This window comes from Hipposideros armiger, unplaced genomic scaffold, assembly GCF_001890085.2.
Source record: "Hipposideros armiger isolate ML-2016 unplaced genomic scaffold, ASM189008v1 scaffold_697, whole genome shotgun sequence".
In the NCBI taxonomy this organism is placed as follows: Eukaryota; Metazoa; Chordata; class Mammalia; order Chiroptera; family Hipposideridae; genus Hipposideros; species Hipposideros armiger.
Genome location: NW_017732047.1, coordinates 143,318 through 170,554, shown reverse-complemented (window position 1 = coordinate 170,554; position 27,237 = coordinate 143,318). Strand labels below are relative to the sequence as shown.

Sequence of the window (27,237 nt, the reverse complement as noted above, 5' to 3'; positions counted from 1 at the left end):
CTAAATAATACAGGGTAAAAAAAAGAGAGGAATTTTAAAACATTTTGAATTAAGCAAAAATAAAAACACAACTTATCAAAATTTATGGTACAGAGAAAGCAGTATTTATAGTGAAACTTATAGTATCAAATGCATGTATTAGAAAAGATTTAAAATAAACAATTTAAGTTTTCATCTTAGTAAACTAGAAAAAGTAGAATGGATTAAATGCAAAGTAAGCAGAAGAAAATAAATAACAAGAATTGGAGCCGAAATCAATAAAATTGAAAATGGAAAACCAATAAGGAAAATCAACACAACCAAAACCTGGTTCTTTGTTGGAAAGATCAATAGAAAAAGACTCAAGGCAGGCTAAGAAAAAAATTGCAAGGCCATGAGTATCTAATAGCAGAAATGAAAAGGGGATATCACTACAAATCCCTTTCAAATTAAAAGGATAAAAAAGGAATACTATGAACAACGTTATACCTACAAATTTGATAATCTAGATGAAATTGACCAATTCCTTGAAGGACACAAGAATAAATAAACAATCTGAATAAACTTACATCTATTAAATAAATAAATAATGACTATGTTTCCAAAACAGAAAGCATTTGGCCCAGATAGATTCACTAGTGAACTCTACCAAACATTTAAGGAAGAAATTATACCAATTCTTTATCATCTATTTCAGAGGGTAGAAGCAGAGAAAATACCTCTACATTCTATGAGGCCAGCATTACTAATACCAAAACCAGAAAAATAAATTACAAGAAAACAAAACTACATACCAGTATCTCTCATGAACATAGATGCAAAAATCCTCAACAGAATATTAGCAAATGCCCCACACAGCATAAAAATAATTATAAACATAAGCAAATACAATTTAACCCAATATGCGATGATAGTTTAACTTGTGAAATCAATTAATGTAACCCATCACATGAACAGGCTAAAAAAGAAAAATCACATGATCATACTAATCGATTCAGAAAAAAGCGTTTGACAAAATCTAACATCCATCATTTTCATCAAAAACTTTAAAGAAATAAGACATAGAGAATGTCCTCAATTGATAAACAATACCTACAAAAGAGAGAGACCCAAGATGGAGGAGTAGATAAACACTGTGCCCATGTCCTTTTGTGAACACATTAAAATTACAACAAAATTATAGAACAATCAACCTGGAGAACCATCTGCAGTCTAGCCAGACAGAAGTCCTGTAACTACAAATAAAAAGAAGCCACGTCGTTACTGGTAGGAGGGGTGAAGATGCAGAACAGCCCGAAGCCTCTGTGTGGTGGTTGAGAATCAGGAGGGATATCTTGGCCAAGGAGGTTCCCCTTGGAGGAGCGAGGGACCCCAGGCTGCCACATCAGGCTCCCCAGCCCAGAGTACTGGTGCCAGGAAGAGGAAAGCCCAGAATATCTGGCTGTGAAAAACAGTGGGGATTCCATCCAGGTGGGACAGAAGGCCGCGGGAAACACAGACATCCTCTTAAATGGCCCTGGCATAGACTTACTTGCTCACAGGCACTCACCTTGTGCTCTAGTGGAGGGACAGTGGCTTGGGAGGCGTCAGAGACTAAGGGGGCGGCGGAGGTTCAGACTGAGGTGTGTGGCTTGCAGGAAGGACTGGAGGACAGTCAGCATTCCCTGTGTGAGATCCTCCTCCCATAGAGCCAGCAGGCCGGCACCAGTTTTCCTGTGTTGAGCCCGCCCCAACCATGGCCAAATAAAAGTATGATTGGCCTGGTGAGCTCTGCTGCTCCACCCTGCTGATTGACTGGGAATCAGCCCCATTTAACTCCCCCAACTCGGGAGGCACTTTCTCCAGCAGCAGCCAGCCCTGCCCACATTGCACTCTTTCTTGAAAACTATCAGAGTCTGGCAGGCCCCTGGTGGGCAGTGACTGGCCTGTGTGCTTTGAGACTTTTGCTAAGTAGCTCCAGGTTCAGCATTGGTACCAAACCAAAATTTACATTAACCTGGTGACCACAGCTTTTTCTACGCTAGTGACTCCCTGAGAGCTTGCTGCACTCAACCTGTGTACCTCAGGAGGCTCTATCAGCAGCTGAACCTTAAGGGAGCTGGCAGGTGGCAGCAGGCCTCAGGGTATCTTGGCTTTTTGTGGAACTACCCCAGGCACAGTACTGGTAGCAGACGGCCTTGGTTCATAGGGTGGCCTCTGCCACACTCCTCCAGGTTTAGTGCAGGCAGTGAACAACCACAGGTCACTTTGTAGCTCCTACTACGTAGTACCTGAACAGTCACAGGCAGTGGGTGACCTGGTCCTGCACTGGATTCCCTCCCAAGAGGCCCCAGAACCAACATAATTGGAAGTTGGTTTCAGACCACAGCAGAACACCACCCATTAGCCCAACAGGCAGCACATACAAAGAGTGGTCTCAACAGTATCAGAGCCCCATGGGGTGAATCCTACTTAGTGGGATAAGTCCCTCACACAGCAACCCATAAGCTGTGTATGTGGTCAAGCCCCACAGCCAGTCAGTCTAAGGACCAATCCCACCCGCTGATGTTCCAATAGCAATGAAGGCTCAACTCTGACAGGAGGGCACACACAATCCACATAAGGGATGCTCCTGGAGCACCTGGAACAGGTGACCAGGGAGACTGTGCCACTGGGCCCAACAGGACATCTACTACATAAGACCCCTGGCCAAGACTGGGAACATAGCAGATCTACTTAATACATAAAAACAAACACAGGGAGGCAGCCAAAATGAGGAAAGAAAGAAATGTGTCCTAAATGAAAGAAGAGGAGAAAATTCCATAAATATAACTATAAACAAAATGGAGACAAGCAACCTACCAGAGACAGAGTTCAAAACAATTGAACTAGAAAGATGCTCAAGGAACTTAGTGAGAGCTTCAACAAAGAGATAGCAAGTATAAAAAAAGACATAGAAACCATTAACAAAAAAAGTCAGAAGTGAATAATGCAGTAACTGAAATGAAGAACGCACTATGATGAAAAGAAAGTCCTACAACCAAGACTACTCTAACCAGCAAGATTATCATTTAAAATTGAAGGACACGGGGCCAGCTGAGTGGCGCATTGATTAAGAGCTGGCTTGGGATGCCAGCTCTGAGCAGCTGGGCCCACATGAGGGCCAGTGATGCTGCACCCTCTACAGCTAAGATGGTGAACAACAGCTTGACCTGGAGCTGGGCTGCCATGAGTTGGCGGCGACGGTGTAGGCTGCAGTGGGCTGCCAAAAGCTGCCGTGAGCAGCCGTCCAGTGACTGGCAAACCATCTGCCTCAGCCAAGAAGAGCACAATGATAATATCAACATGGGCCAGTGAAGCGACGTCCTCTGAAACTAGACTGAAGGACAAAAGGACAGCAACTTTCTATTCCCCTTTCCCAATTCCCCAATGCTTTTTCCCTCCCCCAATTCCCCAATGATATCTTTAAATAAAATAAAATTGAAAGACAGATAAGAAAAACCTAAAGGAGCTCATTGCCACTAAACCAGTATTACAAGGAATGTTAGAGGGACTTCTTTAAGAAGAAAAAAAAGATAAAAATGTGAATAATAAAATGGCAGTAACTACATATCTATCAACAATTGCTTTCAATATAAATAGATTAAATGCTGTAATCAAAAGATATAGGGTTGCTGAATGGGTAAGAAGACTCTTTCACATGTTTCCTACAAGAGACTCACTTCAGATTGAAAGACACACACAAACAGAAAGTAAAGGCATGGGAAAAGATATTTCATGAAAATGGAAATAAAAAAAAGTAACAATACTTATGCCAAACAAAATAGACTTTAAAGCAAAGGCTATAACAAAAGATAATGAAGGATCCAGTAATCCCACTTCTGGGTATTTATCCTAAGAAACCCAAAACACTACTTTGAGGGGACAAATGCATCCATATGTTCATTGCAGCATTATTTACAACAGCCAAGATGTGGAGGCAGCCTGGGTGCCCATCAATGGATGAATGGATAAAGAAGAGGTGGTACATATATGCAGTGGAATATTGCTCAACCATTAAGAAGAATGAAATCTTGCCACCAGTGACAACATGGATGAACCTAAAGGGTATTGTGCTGAGTATAGTAAGACAGTTAAAGACAAATGTCATATGATTTCACTTATAAGTGGAATCTAAAGAACAAAATAAATAAAACAGAAACAAATTCATAGATACAGAGAACATTTTGATGGATGCCAGGTGGGAGGGGATTTGGGGAGGTGGGTGAAAAAATGGAAGGGATTAAGAAGTACAAATTGTTGTTACAAGTAGTCATAGGGATGTAGGTATAGCATAAGGAATATAGTCAATAATATTGTAATAACTATGTATAGTGTCAGATAGATAGTAAATTTATCAGAGTGATAGATTGGGAGGGTATTTGGGGGGCAGGGTGAAAACGTGAAGGATTAACAAATACAAATTGGAAGTTACAAAATAGTGCTGGGGATGTAAAGTAAAGCAAAGGGAATATAATCAATAATATGCTAATAACTATGTATAGTCCCAGGTGGGCACTAGACTAGTTAGTGGGATTACTTCATAAATCATATAAATGTCTAACCACTGTGCTGTACACCTGAAATTAATATAAAGTAATATTGACTTACAACTGTAATTGAAAACTTAACAAGGGGGGGGAAAGATAAAGGGGAATAAGAGGTTTAAATTTCCAGGTATAAAATAAGTCATGGGAATGTAATATACAGCATAGGGAATATAGTCAATGATATGGTAATAGCATGATATGATGTCAGATGGTTGTTGCACTTACCATGGTGACCACTTCTTTAGGTATATAAATGTTGAATAACTATGGTGTGCACCTGAAATTAATATAATATTGTATTTTAGGTATATTTTAATTAAAAATCTATTTAAAAAGGTTGGGATACAAAATAAATATACAAAAGTCACTTTCCTATATACCAACAGTAAAGAGGTAAAATTTTAAATTTAAAATAAAATATCATTTACATTAGTTCCCCTCACCCCCAAATGAAAAACTCAGGTATGAGGTCTGACAATTAAGTTAGCAAACTTGTTGCAACGATGTCACTAACTTTTTTTTGATATCAGACAGATTATTCATTATGAATATGTACCAAATGGACAAACAGTTAACCAAGTTTACTATTTGGAAGTGCTGAAAAGACTGTGTGAAAAAGTTAGATGACCTGAACTTTTCACCAGCAATTCATGGCTCTTACATCATGACAATGCACCAGTTCACACAGCACTGTCTGTGAGGGAGTTTATAGACAGTAAACAAATAACTTTATTGGAACACCCTCCCTACTCACCTGATCTGGTCCACAATGACTTCGTTCTTTACCCAAAGATAAAGGAAATATTGAAAAGAAAACATTTTTTTTAATTAAAGTTTATTGGGGTGACAATTTTTAGCAAAATTACATAGATTAAGGTGTACAATTCTGCAATACGTCATCTATATATCACATTGTGTGTTCACCACCCAGAGTCAGTTCTCCTTCCATCACCATATATTTGATCCCCTTTACCCTCATCTATCACCCCCCTCTCCCCCTTACCCTCTGGTAACCGCTAAATTATTGTCTGTGTTTATAAGTTCTGTTTGAAAGGAAGACATTTTTATGACATTCAGGATATAAAAGATTATATGACAACAGCTCTGTTGGCCATTCCAGAAAAAGAGTTCCAAAATTGCTTTGAAGGATGGACTAGGCACTGGCATCGGTGCATAGCTTCCCAAGGGGAGTACTTTGAAGGTGATCATAGTGATATTCAGCGATGATGTCTGTAGCACTTTTTCTAGGATGAGTTCAAGAACTTAATTGTCCGACCTCATATAAATGTAACAAAATATGTACAATACCTATATGAGAAAAACTACAAAACTCTGATGAATAAAATGAAATAACTAAATAAATGAGACAGTCCATGTTCATGGATATGAATACTCAATATTGTCAAGATGTCACTTCTTCCGAACTTGATCTATAGATTAAACAAAATCTCAATCAAAATCCCAAAAAGTAATTTGTGGAAACCAACAACTCATTTTAAGGTTCACATGGAGAGGCAAAAGACTGAGAAGAGCCAACAAGACACTGAAGAAGAACAAAGTTGGAGGACTAAAAGCACTTGACATTAAGACTTATAATAAAGACTTATAATAAAGAGTAATCAAGACAGTGTGGTGCTATAATGATGGATATATGTCATTATACATTTACCCAAACCCATAGAATGTACAACGCCAAAAGTGAACCTTAAGTGGTCTTCGGGTGATTATGATGTGTCAATGTGGGCTTATCAGTTGCAACAAATGTACCACTCTGGTAGGGGATACTGAAAATGGGGAAGGCTATGTATGTGTGGGAGGAGGGTGTATATGAAAAATCTGTGTACCTTCTGCTCAATTTTTCTGTGAATCTAAAACTCATCTAAAAATCTTTTTAAAAGTTTTCAAAAAATAAATAAAATAGAAAAGGGATGGAGAAGAGGCAGAAAGAGAAGGAGGAGGAGAATAAAAGTTATTGAAGTTATCTAGTATCATTTTAAGCAACGTTTTAGCAGGCTGTAGTAATCTGTACTCAGGAGATCTCTGGTATTTCTAGAAGACCATCTCCTTTTCATTCTGCCTACCCTTGCTCTGTGGCTCTCCCCTTCATCTGATGCTTTTCAACTAAGAAGATAATTAATAGTCTTCTATAAAAGTGTGACCCTCTTCTGGCATTTTCTCTCAACACTTCAAGGATATTAAAATAAAGCAAAATTAATAAGTGGTAAATAAATGACCTCTACATCAGGCTAAGTTTGATTTGTTGAAGTTCATAATTGGGCTTTGGGACAACCAAGACAACTAAATCACTGAGGCTTTCCTTCAATCCTCATCCCCACGCAGAGCACAGAGAATTCCTTGGGTGCCAACTTCACGTCAAGGTTACAGAAAGTCTTGCCTTCCTTATGTACTCTGACTGGAGTTTTCTGTGGGTTTCAAACCAGAGGTTGACTCCTCCTGAAGAAATGGTCTCAGGGAGAATGAGAGCTCATTTTCCAAGTAAAGGTGGACTATTAGCTGGAGTGGTGTTAAATCTACAGTCTTCTTTAAATGTGCAGATTACACTTTGAAGGTTTATAGCTAAACCATTCTCAGATCACATCTTGATAGGGATTAGTTCTTGAATAGTGTAAAAATAGCATGCAGGATTTAAGGGTTGGGATAACAGAGAGTAATCAATTCAAACTCTAACTCTGTGTACCAGATACTGGTAGGCAATTTAACTCTGCACAATTTGGGAAAATTGAGACCAAGGCACTGGATGAATGGAATATCCTGGACCAAAATCTCTGATCCTCAGAATCTGACTTTTTCATTAAATGGAGTAAAAGTCTAGAAAAATCCCAAAGAAAACTTCTAAATGGAATGTTTAAAATCATCTACCACACTAATATCTGCTTTGGATAAACATTATGAAACCACTTTTCATTTGCAACAATAATATACCTAATGGTTAGCATTATCTACTTCTCTCATCTACCAAACTATAAAGAAAATGTCTTGGTAACTTTCCAATTACTTTTTATTTTAAGAAGAAAATATGCTTTAACATTTAATGCTTTAACATTAATGTGATTCAGCCTACTTTTTCTTTAAAATAATTAGAAATGCATAGATAAATGATTTAATAGTATTAGCACTTTGGGCTTTTAATGATAGCAAATTGGATTCAAATATTAATCCCTGAATTCTATTTAAAGGTCTGCAGGTTTCATTACAGAAAACAAAAATAAAACATATTTTTTGGTCTCTTTTGTCAACATTTTCTTTGAGATACTTAATAATGGAAAAACTTCATATCCACAAACTGCTTTTTCTCCTTTAAATATGACATAGGACAAGTGACATGAAATTAATGTATTTGATTCAACTGCAAAATATTATTCCTGCTCATATGCTGCTTTATATCCTTCTTTTAAACTTGTCATTAAGTCTTCTCATCCCATTTAGACCAGCTTAAGTCTTCTCTAAACCACCTGCTCCTGCCTCACCATTTCTGACTATAGAGCTACCCAAATACTGCTTTCTTTGAAAAGAAGTTTCTTGCTATACTTCTCTGAGAAAGAACATCCTTTCTCTCTTTCCAGACTCTCTAAAAGACTTCCTTTCCATTACATATGTCTAATCTCATCCCACTTTATTCCACCTTTCCTTTTAATGAAAGTCAAGCAAGGGCAGTAGGAAGGTAAATAAATGTAAGTCAGATTCAATTGGCTCCTTCGTACCATACAGAACAGGACCACAGACAAAGGAGCCAAGGCTTGCAGCCATTTGACAAAAGGTAACCTGATTTTACCTGAATGTTGAAGCCAAATTACCTCTTCATTTGACATTGGTAGGTGTGGGTCTTCCATTCTGTGCCCAAGAATTAGAAATCCTAACCCCAATCCCCTCATGTGAACACCTGCTTCCTTCTCTCAGGAGCATTACATGAAAAAAGAAAGTCAAACATCAGTTTTGGGTGGAACTCCAGAGTTATGGCATGAAACACACTATACGAGATTAAAGCTTAGAATTAAGTTGATATTTCCCCAAGTCTATTCCTCTCAAATGATATTCAATAATAATATAGTTAAAATTAGGAGGTAAAGGGGTAGTGATGAAATTACTTTGAACTGAGAGGAAATAAAACAAGAGTTATTCTGATTTGATAGCTAAGAAGAGAGTATTGTGATGGTCAAATAAATAATCATGAAGATTGCACTTGGTCTTAGAATTAAGGAAAAAGATGTATTCTAGGGATATAATTAGAGATAAAGGAATTAATATTTAAAAACTTTTTGTTATGATGGAGTAAAAGGACAGAGAAAGGGGACCCAGAAAAACATGGGTTCTAGCCTAGGAGACTAGGAAAGATTAGTGTCCTTAACAGAAATGACACCTGAAAGGGTGGATGTGTTGCATGCATGTTTGGAAGGTGGGTGGCCATTGCAGGGTTTTGAATCTGGTTAGGTTTTATAATGTTGAATTTTAGTATACAAAGATAACCAGAAGAGATGGTTAACAGAGTCAAGAAAAGTAGGACTGAAAATAGTCAAGACTGGCAAGAATCATTAGCACGGAGAAGATAGGTTAGATCACATGAATGGATACACTAAAACTAATAAAGATAGAAAGAAAGAACAGGACCACACATAATCTCTCAGTGAGTGCCTAAAATTAGGAACTAGAAAGAGGAAATCAAATGTTGTTTATCACTCAGCGATATCAATGTTTCACCAAGATGTCAAAATAACAGTGTTAGTGCTTGATAATGTATAATAACACTAGTTATTATTCCATTTTTTTATCTTAATAAAAAATCATTACTATTTTGCAAATGTTGACAGCAATGTGCATATTTACTCATAGGTGTCAGGTAACGTTTTAGGTGTTGGGAGATATGTAGACTAATAGGACATGGTCCCTACCTTCAAGGAACTTACCTTGAAGAATGGTCATGCATTCCTACTATATATTTATGAAGCACAATACTCATTGAAATTAAAGTAACTAAAATTGAAACTCTTTTTCACAAACAACTTATCCTTGAATAGGACTTGTAAATAGTCTATGCACAAATTTTCACATTTAACATCTCATTTGATCTTTGTAACAACCCTGTTAAGACAGGCAGGTATGTTTCCCCATCTGACAGCTTCTTCTGGCCTATGTAGTTACATCTGTCATCTCTTAAGAGATCCCTATGGGAGGAGTATTGGTGATGGGAAATCTAGTGTAACTCCAGCTCCCCTTTTTAGAGAATACTAAAAACCTGTGGCTTTCTTAGAAAGATTTTTCCTATGATTAAAGATCAGGCCTTTTCCTCAAATCTTGGTCCTCAGGGATGCATACATTTCCCCCCAGGTTCTGTTTTGAACTTTGCTGATTCAAAATTACATGATATGGAAATACACTTTAATATTTATTTTCTTTACATAAAGGGGACAAATTCATTATATAATGTTTAAGACTAGAAAAATAGTAATACAAAAAAATCAGTAACAATTACCACTTTAGAGGCAACTATCATTGAGATGCTAGTGTGCTCTATAGCTCAATCTAAAGCTAGGTCTATATTTTATATCTATCTACATATAGTGATGTCATGTTTTGTATTCAGAGGGGTATCCTTCTTTTATCACTTAATAAAATCATTTTTTTCCAAGTGGCAATGTTCCATTCCATTCTATAAATGGAACATAATTTCCCTTACTATTTCTTACAGGAGGATTATGTTTGAAAGTTTTGTCTGGGAAAGTTTGAATATAACGATTATTCATATGAGTTTCATTTTATAGTACTCCAGGAAAATAAAAAAGATCTTTAAGTAAAAAAAAGGCTGGAAGAAGAGTGAAAAGAAAATACATAGCAATATGTAATCCCATTGACTCTGAACTTAACCTACTCATGTTTTTATTAATGACTTTTATTAATGGCTGTGTCTGTGGGGTATGCTGATCAGCTGTGCAGATGGCATTAAACTAGGAGGAATAATAAACATGTTGGGTGATACAATCATAATCCAAAAGGATCAGGCAGGTTGAAATGATGGGCTAAATGAAAGAGTGCATTTTAAAAGGTTGAAAATAAATTTCCATGCTTGAGTTAGAAACAAAGCATCGGTAGGAGATGATATGGAATGTGATTTAACAGAAAGTTCATGCAAAATAAAAACAACACAGAAAAAGACAATGGTATAATGCAGCTGACAAAAATGCTAATGCAGTTCTGAGATGTTTTTATAAAACTGCTGTGACAAAACCCAGGAAACTACAGGCTTGTTTTCCTCTAAACTGAGCAGGCCAAACATGGAGTTTGTTTGGTTCTCTGCTGTATACCATAAGAATGATATTTCACATGGTCATCATCTAATTGAGAGTACTCATGGTGCAAAAAGTGTCACAATATAACATATGAAGCAAAGTTGAAAATATTAAGGATATTTAGCCAAAAAAGTAACAGTGACTTTTAGAAATTAATTCAGTAAATGTGTTAAAATATGTGGAGGGATTTAGAAAAAAAAATTCCTTGTTTTAGTAGATTTGCTTTGTGTTCCATGAAATCAATATTAGGGCTTAAATAGGTTCTGATACATTGGTACAAATTCCAATGTTGGAGGGGATTCCCACACCAACAAGCAATTCTTGGGACATCATCTGTGTGTTCTACAATTCAATCCAATTCTGGAGAGAGCAACTGTTCCATAGGTTAAGGGCTCAGTCCCATCAGACCGCCCTCCACTTCAGACACCAATAGCAAGCCCAGGTTACCTGTGCTTCAGATTCATCCAGCTACAGATTGGAGGTTCCATTGATCCTCTCCAACTCAGGATGCTGATCGTAAGTCCAAGTTGTTGCTTGTACTTCTGACATACGGGCAATAAATCAGAGGTTCCCACAACTCTCACCTTGGGTTTGATTAATTTGCTAGAACAGCTCACAGAACTTAGAGAACTCAGTTGTATATTCACTAGATTATCAATTTATTACAAACAATATTAAAGGATATGAATTAATAGCCAGGTAAAGAGATACACAGGGCAAGGTCCCAAACAAAAGAGCTTCTTTGTCCTCATGGAGCTTGGGGCCCAGCAGAGTGGTGGGTGGAAACATTCTGATTCCCCAACCTGTAGGCTCTCCAAACTCCCTTCTTTTGGGTTTTTATGGAGCCTTTATTACATAGGCATGATTGTTTAACTCACTGGCTATCGGTGATTGATTCAACCTCTAGCCCCAGAAATCAGAGGTGGGATTGAAAGTTCAAGCCTTGAATCTTGCTTCCCCCAGCAATCAGCCCCCATCCTTAGGTGCTTTGCAAAAGTCACTTTCATTAACAAATTCAATTTGGTGGATGACTATATATATATATATATATATATATATATATATATATATATATATATATATATATTTCTTATAACTCACAATATAACAGGTCCATAGAATAATAGTTACAGGAAGATTAATTTATATTCAATACAAAGAATTTGACTCAATATGTAATAATATATAATAACAATAACAATATAAAACATTTGAAAGTATCCAAAAATAAAATGGACTGTCTCAATCTATTTTATGAGTTCAGAAATTTTCAGTCTCTGGAGCTATTGAAGCAAAAATTAGATAACTATACAGTGAACCCTTAAACAACACAGGGGTTAAGGGCACTGACCCCTTATGTAGCCAAAAATCCATGCACAACTTTTGACTCCCAAAAACTTAGTTTTTCTTAGGTGTCTGTGGAGGATTTCTTCCAGGACCCCCACAGATGCCAAAAATCTGTGGATGCTCAAGTCCTCCACATAAAATGGCATAGAACAATGCATACGGTTGGCCCTCTCCACCTGGGGTCTCCCAAACATGGAGAGAAAAGAGTATTCACTGAAAAAAATCCATGTTTAAGTGAACCCATGCAGTTCAACCTGCATTGTTCAAGCGCCAACGGTATAATCATCTACATTCTTACTCTGCACAATCTCATCACTCACATTGCTTAAATTGGCACTATTGATGGTTCTAAATATTGATTTCATGTCTCACCTGTATCTTAAACTCTAGTCACAAAATTACACCACCTTCCTTGTTGTGTCTATGTCAGTGGTTTTCAACTGGGGGTGATTTTTGTCCCTGACTCAGAGTATACTTGGAAGAGTCTGGAGACATTTTTAGTTGGTACAACTTAGAGCAGTGTTATTTACATCTAGTGAGTAGAGGCCAGAGATATTGCCAAACACCCTACAACACACTAGGCAGCTCCCCATAACGAAAAATTATCCAGTCCAATATGTCAGTACCAAGGTTAAGAAAGACTGCTCTACATGTAAATCCAACAGGTAACAAACTAAGCATGACTAACTCCACACTCACTATCTGTACTACACCATCCCTCTTTCCCCTTAAAAGCTGAAGTCTCCTCTCAATGAAACTGTTACAGCTCCCTATTATGATTAATGGCGTCTTTAGCCCCCCAATCATATTACCTAGAAGTCTCAGGGTCATCCTTAACTCCTCACTTTCCCTTACCTATTGATCTATTGCTAAAATGCCTTCCTAAATCCTCCCTCTCCTTTCCATTATTACTGCCACTTACTCAGCTAGGTCTTACATTTTTTCCCAATGAGAGCTTTTTCTAACTCATCCTTCACGTTGTTGCCAGAATTACCCTTCTAAAACATAAAAACAATAGTCCTATTATCCTATGCAGAAATCACTATACATAAGCCTCCAGTGTCCAGTGAATAAAAGGTCAACCTCTGAATGAACATGGCACTAGAAGGCACTAGACTATCTGGCCCTAAGTTCTCTCAACAGTTTCATCCTATATAACTACCTCATCACCTTGGATGCTATTAGATTGTAATATTTTTAATGTTCTTTAAAATATTGAGATTTCATGGTTCTAATTTTTTTTCTCTTATGGTTGAAAGATAGAGAGGTAGTCACATTAAATATGCCCATTATATTATTATCTTTACAGGAACATCTATAATCTCATTTCTGATGAGTCTTTAATTTTGAGTAGACATTCCTAGACAGGATATATCAAGAACAGAACATGCAAAATGGTCTTTTCCCTACCATAGTGATTATAGCTATTGTATTTGTTGGGTAGCCAAACAAAACACACCAATAGCTATTGATGGTTGGCTTTGTGATAGTTTTTAACTATTGAGCTTTTACAAACACATACTTCTAAAGATCATGAATTCAAAGTGTCAGCACACGTTGTATTCTCCCACTGGAGGAATGAGAGTATCATTGTGTATGTTACATTTTATTTTTGTGAAGCATTAAAACTTCTTCAGGGAAGGTTAAACACATCATAGTCCTTTGAGGGTAGCACTGAAAGGAAAACAAATATTTGGCTACCAAATTCATGGAGCCGGGGTGAAATAACTGGACGTACAAATGGTTAAATGTTAAGTATGAAGCTGAGAAAGGCCTCATGCCATCTGAATATACACGGCCTTGAAATAAATTAATGGCACAGAAATCTTAAAATCTCTTTTAATATGGTGGAAAAGAGGCATGCTGTTGGGTGCACAAAATAGTGCCCCCAAACCCTTTATATTTGACTTAGGAATTCGGGCTCATTTATACGGTCACACACATGTACTCTAACAACCTCTTTCACCGTGTAAAAACTCAATCCTTCCTAAGGAGACTGTGCTGCCTGCAGCCAAGAACAAAGTTAGGTGTTCCAGGGAAGCAAGTCTGGGGTTACGGCCAAATCTCCACAAAGCAGCGAGTTCTCTGAATAATAAAGAGTTGGCTGTGATGGCAAAGGCTTCTGGCAGGTGCAGATGCATATACTTGGGATGCAGATAAACCCTTCAGATGCTTTGCCTGTCCCACCACCCCAAACTGATCTTCAGTGTTCTAATCTTTCCTGGAGTTCCTGACTCGGAAATCTTTTTATGCTGAACTGTTCTGGGTCTGGGATGAAGCAAGAAAGAGAGAAGACAGGGCAGGGTGCTGAAAAAAAACAACAACAAAAAGAAAACAAATGCAAAGTAAAAATGGGGAGGGGGATAAAGGCCTTTCTGTTGTTTCTCCGGCCTTATACTCGCTTTTAGCAATATAATTTGATGAATTCCATTCAGATTTCATACTTGAAAGTGAGGCTTCATGCATCACTGCTGATATTTTGAGTAGTAATTAAATAGACTACTCTATCAAAATGAAGCCACAGACATCACATCAATTAAGATATCTGTGTCATCGCTGCAGGTTTTTTAAGAAAGCATATTTCCTGGAGCTTGATTGGTTGAAATTCTTTTACTTCCATTAGTCTCCTGCGTTTCACATTTATCCTTGTAATAAATTAGTTTTGATATAATGCAATTTGTTATCAGATCCTAAGAAACCATTGCACAACAGCAATTTTGGAACACTTCATTCCCTTCAGGAAACTTCCATACAGGGAATTTCCTCCTCAACAATACTTTATAATAAAACCTAAATCAGTAATTGATCAGTTTAAGTAACGTTTTAGGCAAAATACAACAGAACAATTTCTCAAGCTCTGCAGTTTGCTTATCAGCAGTAAATGAAAGTTAAAAATATAGCAGAGTAATTTGCAAAGCATCATTTTCTAATATCTAGCCCAGTAATTATACAAACCTAGATTTTTCATATTCTTCTCAATGTTATGTAGATCATCAAATCAGACACACAGCATCTTTTTCTTACGGATGAAGTTTTGCATGTCTCACAAACTCAATACATTATTTCTTTGGTCTTTAATAATTTCCCAATCTTGCAATACTGACAAAGGCTAGGACGACTCTCCACTTTAGTTTCCAGAAATATTTCAACACAGAACACTAAGCAATTTTATATAGATATATATGCAAAGCTGAAAATTGTATTTTAAAAAAATGTAACAGTAGATTTGAAGAGTGTCTCTAAAATTGTCCTATCATAAACATATAGCAGCATAATTTATTGCATGAAATGTACCCAATTTTAATAACTGAGTATAATTTTGACAAAGCCAGTACAGTGAATCTAATTTCCTGTATGTGAGATAGCCATATAATAAACTCCATTTGACATTGGCTAGAAGAGACTGTGTAGAAAGTGGCAATCAATGGGACCCTGCGACCCTACCAAATGGAAAAATCCATGAACATGCCAGAATAGAAGGTACCTTACAAAATGAAAAGAATGAGAAAAACATGAAAATGTTGGTAACCAGAGCTGGATAGTGCAAAACTATGGTGAAATTACAGCAGATGACATAGGTGATATCAGGTTAAATTTCCAAAGTAAAGGAGAGAAGAGGTCTTTACTTTGAGAAAAAGTCATTACTCAGGAACCTGGCGAAATGGTCAGCATAGTCATTTAGCCAGACGATCCTGTTTGTTTGTTTTTTTCCCAGTGTATTCATAATATTACCTACCATCAGGATTGTTGTCAGGATTCAATACACAGCAAGTGGGTGGTAATGTCATTGTTACTGTTACATACGTACCTCAAGGGCAAGGTTTACTCTTTTGCATTATTTATAAACCCACTTAATGTTTGGCACAAAGCTCTGCATGTGACTACTACATGCCTAAAAGACAATGATAAGGGTCTCTGAAATTTACATACAGAATCATGAATATATTAAATCATACTGTACAGTGCTTTCTAAGGATCCGGCTACCACCTTTTTCATTACTGTTTGTCAAGAGTGGAAGGTGAAAAGGCTAATGGGGATGGTCAAGAAGTGACAGCTAAAACTTATTTTAAAAACTCAAAATAAGAAGACAAGGTGGCCTCGGAAGGCCCCTCCTGTCACCACCTGAACGTGAAGCATGCCACACTTTGCTCCAGACCCCTTGCAGAAGGAAATCATCAGCAAAGCAAGGCTGCACAGGTAACTTGTCTGCAATATTTGCAGAAGAAGTTTTCTATAATAACTGCTAATATCTAAAGGACATGTATTAAAAAGACAACGACTAAGTTATCTCAGTCTTATCTCAGTCTCCACTAAGATCAAGCAGGAAGATGTGGGCTTATATAGCAGCAGGAGAGATTTTGGAAAGGGTTTAACTAAGAATTTCACAACAACACAGATAATGGCACATGGTGATGGATTAGCAAACAAAGCTATGACATAGCTTCTTTACAAATGCTTTGAAATTATAGAGATGGTATCTCATCTTGAAAATCACTCCTCAAGCTCTTCTTTAACCCTCTAGGATTTTTAGAGTGTACGTATGGGCCAATTCAAAAATACAACTATACAGGACTTATAGGTTATATTTAACCATAAAAAGCCTATTAATAAACTAGGAATGTCACTTTTCTGTCAGTGAAATATGTGCCTTTCGTTAAGTTTAGCATTCAGTAACAGATCCACACAATTAGCTGGAACTGAAAAATTTTCTGTTGCTGATGGTACAACAAGGGATTTAATGCCTTCAAGAATAATTTTAAAGAAATTAATGTCAGGTAGTTTACTAATTCCTGAAAAAACAACAACAACACAGTTTTAGAGAACACTGGAGTTAGATATTAGAAATGTTTTCTTCAGTGTACTCTTTAGAAAGTCACATCTTATACTCACTATAGAAAAAAAAAAGTCCTAAATCCTTCAGTATCATTTTAAAGGGTTAGTGGTGAGTGCTTCCAATAGACAATGCTTTTTAAAGTTACAGAATGTTTCTGTCAAGTATTAAAAATAATGAAAATATGGGCTGAAAAGAAATTCACTCAAAAACTGTTTCTTGAGAACTCTCTTTGAACGAGGCAGGACCCCTCTCCCCCAGGAGTTCCTTATGTCATCAATGGCTACCGAATATGTAAGGCTAGAAAAAATCCAATGGAAATGCAGAGAGAGTAGGAAGAAATCCTAAGACACTGCACTAAACAAAAATTCAAATTGGGTTTCTTAGTCTAGGAAGTGTACTTGTAATTATAATACACAGGTATCAAGGATCCAGTGTATTTATTCTAATAATAAACCTACTTTAAAACACATCATACCTACCTCAGTCAACCTTTGCTGTCTGCCACTTCTGTATTATTCCTGCTTTTGATTTCAAGTGCCTTTAATGTATTTTGTATTTTCAATGGCCTGGGAAAATAAAGCGTTCAAGTCCTGAGTTGTTTTTGAATCCTTGCAGTTTCCAGCCATGCTGTCCCACGGGAGGCATGGGTTCAGTCTATTTTCAACCAGTATCCAATGACTGCCAAATTTCTGTCTCATCTTAAACTTTTCATCCTCCCTTCAGCCTTATCCGTCTACTTGCCTATGTCTCTGGTTGTCATGTAATATATCATCAAAATCACCAAGGGAACTTGTTAAAAACAAAGACAGTGCCCCACTCAGCTTCTGAATCTCAAGCTCCTAGATTCGTGTCTGAGAATATGGATTGTGTTGAGGAGGAAAATTTTTTCTTCTTCTTTTCCAGATTCTTCTGGCTTGTCTACTAATGACATTAACATAAGACAGATTAACACGAGAGAAAAACAAATGTAATTATAGACATAGAGGGGCCCTACAGAGACAGTGAGACCCAAGGAAGGGACAAGCGGTTGAGGTTTACATGACATCCTGAGCTAAGGAATGGGATGGGTTTGGGGCTTCAAGGGGGAGGAGGATAATTCACAGGACATTAAGAATAACAGGTTTGGTAATTAGATGTGTGTCCTGCCACACTGATAGGTTATTTACCTTTCTGGGCCAGCCCCCTAATCTAAATTCTTTAGGCAATTAAAGGAAGGTAAAGTTTTTTCTTGAGTCTGCTTGGTTTTGATTGCCTTCAGCTCAAAATAGTCATGCCAAAGTGGCACATTTTGGGGAGGCTTGTTATGAACCCTTTTAGTTGTTAACAAGCCTTCTGCCAGTCCCTCAACTCGTAGGGGATTCCCAAGCTCTATCAATTTGAGAAAGTACTTTATGGAATATCTATCAACCTCAGTGCTAACATTGAGCCCTAAGCTATATATATATATATATATATATATATATATATATATATATATATATATATATATATATATATATATATATATTTTCCTTAGGATCTCAGGCTCCATACAACGTTCAAAAACTCTATGCAGTGAGAATTACTGTTTGTATTTTACACAAGAGGAAACTGAGGCTCAAAAAAAAGTGAGGTATCATGTGGAGCTACGAGCACTGCCAGCATGCTGTGCATATCACACAGTGTGTGAAAGAGTTAAAGGGCCCAGAAGGGAGGCTTGCATGTGAATCCTGGCAGCGCCACGGCAAAAAGGCCTGATCTGCTCATTCATTGTCTTTGAGCCCCAGCTAATCACAGTAAAATGGTGATTATAATGCTGACCTTTGTAGGTCATGGCATATCATGGTCACTCAAGAAATAGTTATTTATTTCCATCTGCAATTATATTTTTTCCTTGTTGTTTCCTTAAGCATGGACTCATTTTAAAATGCCTGTTTTGGCGCGTTTACTTCTGAGTAGAAATGCATACTCCCCTGCCCCTTTTAACAACATTATTATTAGATGTTAATTAATCATCTAAATATGATTATTTAGGAGGTACATCTATTATGTAAAGCAGCCTATCAAGCCTGTTTACATAGGCTAAATTTGGAAACAATAGGGAAACTTCCAAAACTAAAAGAATATTAACCAAAAGCAAAATTATTCAATGAAATCACTGGTATAATACAGCCTCAGTGTTATATGCAAGCACTAAAAATTATAATTTTTAAAGAACTGCTAATGACATAATTCTACAAATAAAGTATCTGCAACAGAAGGCTCTGGAGTCAGGGAACAAACTGTTCTTCATTGTGTGGGGTAATTTCTCATTTACAGTGGAAATCAGCCTTCCTCAAATAAAATTGCAGTACACCCCATCCCAGCACTTAGTACCAGTTTACTGTCTCCAGGGTACTATTCTAGGTCTTTTACGTTCATTATTTTTCTCTCTGTGACCTTGGGCAAGGAACTTAATCTTTCAGTGCCTCTATTTCTTATATAAAATAGAATGATAACTGGCATTTTTTGAAGATTGACTCAGTATTTAGAAAGTGCACAAGAAAATAATCATAAAATAACAATAATAGTTATAATAATATAATAATTATTATTATAACAACCCCCTTTAAGAGGCAGGTATACAACTGCCCCAGATAGTAGATGAAGACACTATGAGTTTAGTTACTTCTCCTCTTATATGTGACATTAAGAGTCAAACACAACTTTTACTGACATCAAAGCCCATACATGGTCATTAAACCATCATGCGACAGACATTGTTCATACACATTCACAAATCTATTGTAAGCCAGACACTGAACACTATTGGACAAGACTCAGCTCTTGCCTTTAGTCTAGTGAGGGTGGGAAGTCTGATGGCAAGGATGAGAACGCGAGGCCACGATAGCAGAGAGAAAGGTGCTAAGTATATTCTAGAGAGGTCGGGCAAAGCTACCCGGAGGAAGCCACACTTGGGCAGAGATCTGAAGAATGAGTCAGAGTTAGCCAGCAAGCTGGTGAGGAACAACAATCAGCTGGCACTCGCTCCCTGGTGTTCTGTGCTGGAACTCCAGAGCTGCCAACACTAACTTCATGCCAGGTGACAAATGATCTGAGTGCCCACAGCTGCAGCTGCCGCTTTCTACCCTGTCCCTCCTACTCCCATCCTTAATGAGCCTGAGAGCAGAAAACAATACATCTTAGGAACCAAGGGCTCTATGTTAGCTTTCGGACTAGAGAAAGAAGAGAAGTTCTTCACTGCTGTGAACAACAGGACAGCCACAAATCCTTTGTTAGTTTCCTCTGGCATTTGCTAAAATATTATAGAAGTTTACTGCTGCTAACTCTCATTTTTATACATCGTGGTGGCAGGCTGTTGTATGCTCATAAATATACTCATTACAAAAAATACGTGACTTCTCCCCCAACCCCACCCCCACCCAGGAAGAGCTCTGCCGCCTGTCAGTGCCCCTAAGGTTCCTTAATGTTCATTCTTGCTGCTAGGACTGCTTCTCATCACCCCCCTTTCAGCAGTTCTGACTTCGCAATATTCTACCTGCAGTTACACAACACCCAGGAGACACAGGTTTGCCAGAAGGTATCTATTCCAGATAGAAATAGCTTTACCAAATAAAGGCAGCTCTGTGCCTCTATAGATACCTCCATATTTCAAACATTATTGAAAAGAAAACCATCTCATTTTAAACAGTTGATTTGAGGAGAAGAAACTTCCTCTTTCTAACTGTGGTATATCGAGTGTAATAGTCTCAGTATACAGAGCTTCTAGAAAGACTGCCATTTTGCCCCTTAGAAGTCACTGCTCTATGACATCTACTTATTTAAACTTGTGTGAAAAAAAAAAGGAGTTAACATTTATCTAGTTGTCAACAAACAAACTTCAGTGCTGTCTGTGTCTGGCAGTGTGTTTTGTATAATAGGGAGATTCAAAGAGAGCAAGGAATTTCTTTTCTTCCTTTCAGGAGTTTACAGTCTGGTTGGAAAAGCTGAAAATCGTGTTAAACTGATTCAGCGACTTTGACTAAAAAAAAAAACAGTGACATCAGGACACCAGAGGAAGAAGAAAACTTTTGTCTGCACTAAAAAAGAGGAGCACAATATGGGACCCAGGAGTAGAAAACGTCCACTCTATGCACATATTTTACATTTGTGCAGTTTTTGAATGCTTAGCCTTCTGAGGAATAAAGAAAAGCCCCAGTATGCTTTCCAAGGCATTGTTTTTGTATCTCTCAAAATGTTCATTTAAAGAAAACCATATGCTTTCCTGAAACATGTTTTTAAAAACATAAGTTAGGGAATTTTGACCAAACTAACTCCAGTATATGAAGAAAAGTCTATTTCAACTGTTATTAAAAAAAAATAAAAAATCAAAAGAACAGCTTTAAGTCAACCACTAGGGGGGAAACCTGCAGTACACACTGCAGTATATTTCTCTGAAACTGAAAATCCAGCTTTATTTGAACAAGATATGCTTCCTCTAACCCATTAGTCTATAGGTCCAGCCCTGCCCAGGGCTTAGAATAGGTCAAGTTCTAGGGTCGCTATATCTTACTACCTCCTCTCACATGAGCTAAAAATAAAGCATTAACAGCAGGGCCAACAGAACAGAGACCAGGACACTGACACTGTGATGAAAGTAAAAGCCTGACTCTGCGCAGGTTAGCTCATGTGAAACAAACCCCGCATTCCCAGTTTAACTGACACATATAAGTCCCATCAACGCAAATTTTTACACTGAGAAATTCCACCCTTGTGTTTTTTAGATGAATCATATGAAGGTAAGTGAAGCTACATAAATCTTTAGCACAGAAGAAAAAAGTCATTCCTGGGCAAAAGGGGAAACACCAGGTGTTTATTTGTTTTTTAATGTTTTTGGTTTGATGCTATTGTTTATTTGGCCTTTTCACTTTTATGACGTACACATGCATGTATAACTTAGATGAGTGAACCTCATTTATAAGTTTATAAGTTTCTTTAAAATGTCTATTTTTATTTAGTATCATCCTTTCAAATGACAACAATTATTTTTTCTTCATTCGTTTCTTTTCATATGCCCGTCCCTGTCCATAAAAGGTACAGATACCATTACACAGGGACAGAGAAAGAAACTACCCCTGTGTATGGTGCTGGGACCTCAGGCATGCTACCTCAGAGACCCCCAAAACTATAGAAGCAAATAGCAAAAGATCTCTTAAGTGATCACTTTGCACCCCCAGAATTATAAAGGGACTCTAGAGAGTTTGCACTAAACTAAGTTGCAGACAACCAAAAATTTGGAGCATCCACGTAGAGAGATAAATATACATTTCAGAGTGCAAAGGGATTCCTAAAACTCTTCAACTCTTTCCTTGAATTTATTTGCTTAACATGTGTTACTACATATCCACTATATGTCTACTGTAGAGATATGAAGATGAACTGGTAAATTCTGCCTGAATAATTATGCAGTTTGTAATTATCTTGATAACCCTTTTAAAAATGTGAAGGCAAGACTATTCATGAAAGAGGTTAAAAATAGAGTCAGATTGAACATCAGTAGTGGCTATTCTAGGGAACTTGCTTTGCATTACCTGCACCATAATGGGATCAGCTAGAACAATAGCTCTAAAGACTTGGTGAATTTTGAGGATGTTAATCCCAGGTGACTATCAGGAAAACTAAATGTAAATAATATAGGATCCTGGCCTTATCCTCATTTACTATTCATTCACTCATTTGTACAGTAGATAAATATTTTTCAAGAAATGTCTAGGTTCTGTGGATACAATACTGAAAAATGAAAAAGACTTCCGCCTCTTGGAACTTATATTCTAATATGGTAGATACACAATAACTACATTATAAAGTTATTGTAAAACTTCATTCTGGCTCTCACTATTATGCATGGGACTCAATGTTTCTAAAAAAGCACCGAATGCCTGTATTGTTAGTGGTCCTGGGTATGAACTAATGATGAAATCCACACTTTTCAGCCTGATGTTCAAGGCCATCTCCAATACTGCCCCATTTACCTGTGCAATATTATCTCTTACAGCTCAGATCTGAGGTCATTCAGTGAAGAAAGCCGTACCCAACACAGACTAAATGTCTGACTGAACATTATCATTGTCACCCACCAAAATTGCTCTTTCTACCCATCCCAAGAGGAGTGCCTTGCAAAATAAAGCACTTAGCAAAAACCCTCAGTCGGATTTCTCTCTCCATTTAAGTGTTATGCACTTTGTGCATGTCCCTCTCTAATAACATTTATTTAGATTTGTATTTTACTGTAGATTCATATTCACGAATATGTCCATTCTAGTCATTTGACTGGCAACCTTTTGAGGGCAGGGCTGTTTCTAAGTTTTCTTGGTATCTCAGGCTTTATTTAGCATACTGTCTTACATAGTTAGCTCCAATGCATAGCTCTTATGTTGAATTGTTTTGTATTTGCTTGTGTGCAATGGCAGAACATAAAATTCAGTATCTGCTTCATGCACACATTTGTTATGAGAGAATACATAAAAGTTTACAAGCAGTCTAACAGAGTAATAATACTAAGTAATACTAAGTAATAATACTAAGAGTAAAACCTCAGCCTCTGTTATTTCCAGCTTAGTTTTGAGCTTTTGAGTCCTTCAATTTTCTGGCTACTTTCTAATGTAAACTTCCAGTCAGAACTCTCAAGTTTTCAAAGCTCTTGTGAATTGCAGCTATTAGTAACCTCAAGTCCAGAGGACCTATATTTATATATCTATGCATTGCGTGTGCACGTAATCACTTTAGCCAATGTTATAGGGTCAAGTAAAAAGAAAAAAAGAAAAAGAGAAAAAAAGAAAGAAAGAAAGAAAGAGAAAGAAAGAAAGAAAGCTTTCCCCAGAATATAAAAACACAGAAAACTAAGTGCTAGATGAAACTGGAGAAATTTAAAATGTAACAGTGAAAGTACTTCCTTTAAATTCAGATTTATTTATGGGGGCAATAGACGATCTTTATACCAAGTTACCTAGATAGACATATTGTTTATGAAGGTGGAAAAATCTATCCATATGTTACACACTTTTAAAACTGTGCAATAATTCTGCATCGAGGTCACACATATATGGTATCGTCTGCACACACACAACACACACATTCACATGGCATATTAGACCATACAAAATGTATACACAAGGTATGTATTTTTTATCATACTGTCGGCACAGCCACATAACGTTCTTTCTGTTACACAGATGTGAAAACCATTCATATTTTACAGGTGTGTTTAATGTCTGTACCCACAGGTAAAAGTGATATAATATCTAGTCCACAGTAGTTATATATATATATATATATATATATATATATATATATATATATATATATAGTCTATTGTCTTTTAAAAAAAGTATTTTGGTGCTATTATCATGTGTTTCTCTAAACCATTATTCGGGCATATTTCTATCAATAAACAATGTTCTGTAAAGCTCTTAATGTATCTTGTTGGAAAAATGAACGATTGCAACCCAAGTCCCCATGATCCAGGTGAAAATGAAATGACTGTCTACACATAGGCACGATTCAGGACACAGAACATTTGGTACACAAAGAATGATCAGACGGGTTCCTACCCAGCACAATTCCATTCAGTAGTTTCCCTTGCACGTACCAGCTCAGCTGCCCATGATCCATGCTGCTTTTAAATACTACAAAGCAACGTATACTCCAACTGCCGCCCGCTTAAGTTCTTCCTTTTGCGCTCAGAAATGGATACACTTGGTCAGTGAGGGATGCCCTGTTGCAGCCGCCTCTCCGAGTCCTTCAGCATCCCACCTCTCGGCTGCACCGGGTTAAGCCCTGCCGCTCCAAGCTCATTCTCCTAAACTGCCTGCAACTGGTCGGCCACAGGGCGGAGAGAACGGGCACAAGGGCGCCCTCTGGAGGCGCCTAGAGGCAGCTACAGCAAACTTGGAACAACTAAGTAGAACGAGGCTGTCAGCACATTCTTTGTTAAATAAGCATACTGTTTTTATTTACACTTTCCTGTGCACATTAAAGCAATTGGAAAACAACGCAAGAAAGGCTCATTCTGTTGCCTATGGATATTCTACTTCTTTCATACTTCACAATAAAGTAAAAACCGTGATTCATGTATGTGTACAAATAACGAGATGTCATATTATCTAGTTCTTGACTCATTCCAGAGAAAAATAATTAACACTGGCTACTATCAGAAGTTTCCAGGATTTTGGTATTTAACTCAAAGGCAGCTTTCCAAAAGAGAAATGCACGCCTCTGAACTAACACAATGTAACTGTGTTCAACATGCCCTGCTACTTAACGAAATTATTGTACAAACCTTACCTCTGGAAATGTTTAGCGTGTCCTTATCAATGCATTATACTGACTTGAGTATGATAACAAGGCAAAACAGTTTCTGTTATAGTTTGTGTGATAAGGTGTTCATATGACTTTAATATTTCAACAATAGCTCTTTGAATTAATTTCCCTCTAAATATCTCCCTAAGCGTCTTTCCCTTAAAGAGGATAATTTGTATACCTGAATGAGATATAAGCTTAATTAATTAATTGAATAGAGCACTTAAAGGATTATCTACTCTGATATGCATTTAGAAATGTGATTACTGGATGTTTCCTTATTCCCTACAGATCAAAATGAACATCACTATTCCTATCCATCACCCCTGTCCTGACTTCCACCAGGCATCAAAATTTGGGATTTCATTTTTCCTTCAAAATTAAAATTAGACTTTTAACCTACTGAATAAGGGACCTATCTACAGTGATTGTACATTTTTCCAGGCAAATGTGGACAAGAGTCTGATTACATACCCTGTGGGGCCCCTTTGGGAAATAGAAACTCTTAATCACTTCAGTTTCAAATCAGTGTTTGAGAATTTCTGGCAGGATAAACACTGAAAAAATTTGTTTCATCAATATTTCATCTCAATTTTTTTTTATTTCCATGTGTATGATAAATGAAAATATTGGATTTTCAAACACATACCATTAAACATATTCTAAAGTAAGGTTTTTCTTTTAAATAGGATATGCACCAAATATTCAAACCATAATTTTTGTGACTATGTAAAGTGTCTGAAAATGTGTGTGCTGGTGGGAATAAAAAATATGTTAATTATTCATGTCTCTATACCCTCAATTCCTAGCACCGTGGAATCTAAAAACATATTAGTTAATGATTGGGTTGTCGAAAAAGTCATGACGCATGTTTGCAACAGATGGCACTAGTTCATTTTTGGAAGTACTAGAGTCATTCGCATCTATGTTATTGCTATGTCATTTGACAGCTGACAGTGCTAGCTTCATTCTAAAAAAAAATTGAGTGATTTGGTTGAGTTTGGGAGATTTTACAAGTTGAAGATGGAAGATCAAACTGTGCATTTCTGCCATATTTTACTGTTTTACTTCCATAAAGGAAAGAACGTGCATCAAGCTTGTGAAAAGTTGCATAAAGTTTATGGTGACAATGCTCTACAAGAACATCAGTGCCAAGGATGGTTCACGAAATTCCATGCTGGTGATTTTGATCTCAACAATGCTCAGTCAGGGAGGCCCGTCGAGGTTGGTGACGACAAAATAAAGGCATTGATCTAGTAAAACCCACGTTACACTATACAAGAGATTGCAGAAACATTGAACATCCGTCATTCAGGTGTTCACAACCACCTGACGAAGCTGGGATAGTTAAGCAAGCTTGATATTTGGGTTCCACATGAACTCAAAGAAGTTCATTTGATGGTGCATATAAACATCTGTAATATGCTCATTAAACGTGAGGAAAATTATCCTTTTTTTAAAGATTTTATTGGGGAATTTGGGGAGGGGAACAGACAAGTTGCTGTCCTTTTGTTCTTCAGTCTAGTTGTGGAGGACGTCGCTTCACTGTCCCATGTTGATATTATCATTGCACTCTTCCCAGGTGAGGCAGTCACTCACCAGCCATTGGACAGCCACTCACGGTGGCTCACAACAGCTCATGAAAGCTCATGCCTCCTGCCATCCCTGGCAACTCACAGCAGCCTATTTCCAGATTGAGCTGTTGTTCACCATCTAAGCTGTAGAGGGCACAGCATCACTTGCCCTCATGTGAGATCCAAACCGGGGCCCTGCTGCTCAGAGCTGGCATCCCAAGCCAACTCTTAACCAACACATCACTTGGTCAGTCTAAAATGATCCTGTTTTGAAGCGACTAATAACTGGTGATGAGATATGGATTGTTTACAACAA

At 37.3% G+C, this 27,237-nt stretch overlaps 1 long non-coding RNA gene across 1 annotated transcript in view; it reads right to left on the bottom strand.

Annotated features, from left to right (window-relative positions):
* Positions 1–24,832, bottom strand: part of LOC109373268 (uncharacterized) — a 70,121-nt gene extending 45,289 nt beyond the window's left edge. Inside the window, exon 1 of the long non-coding RNA XR_002122191.1 lies at positions 24,638–24,832. This is a non-coding gene — a long non-coding RNA (uncharacterized LOC109373268). The remainder of the gene's footprint in view (positions 1–24,637) is intronic.
* Positions 24,833–27,237: the final 2,405 nt, after the last annotated feature.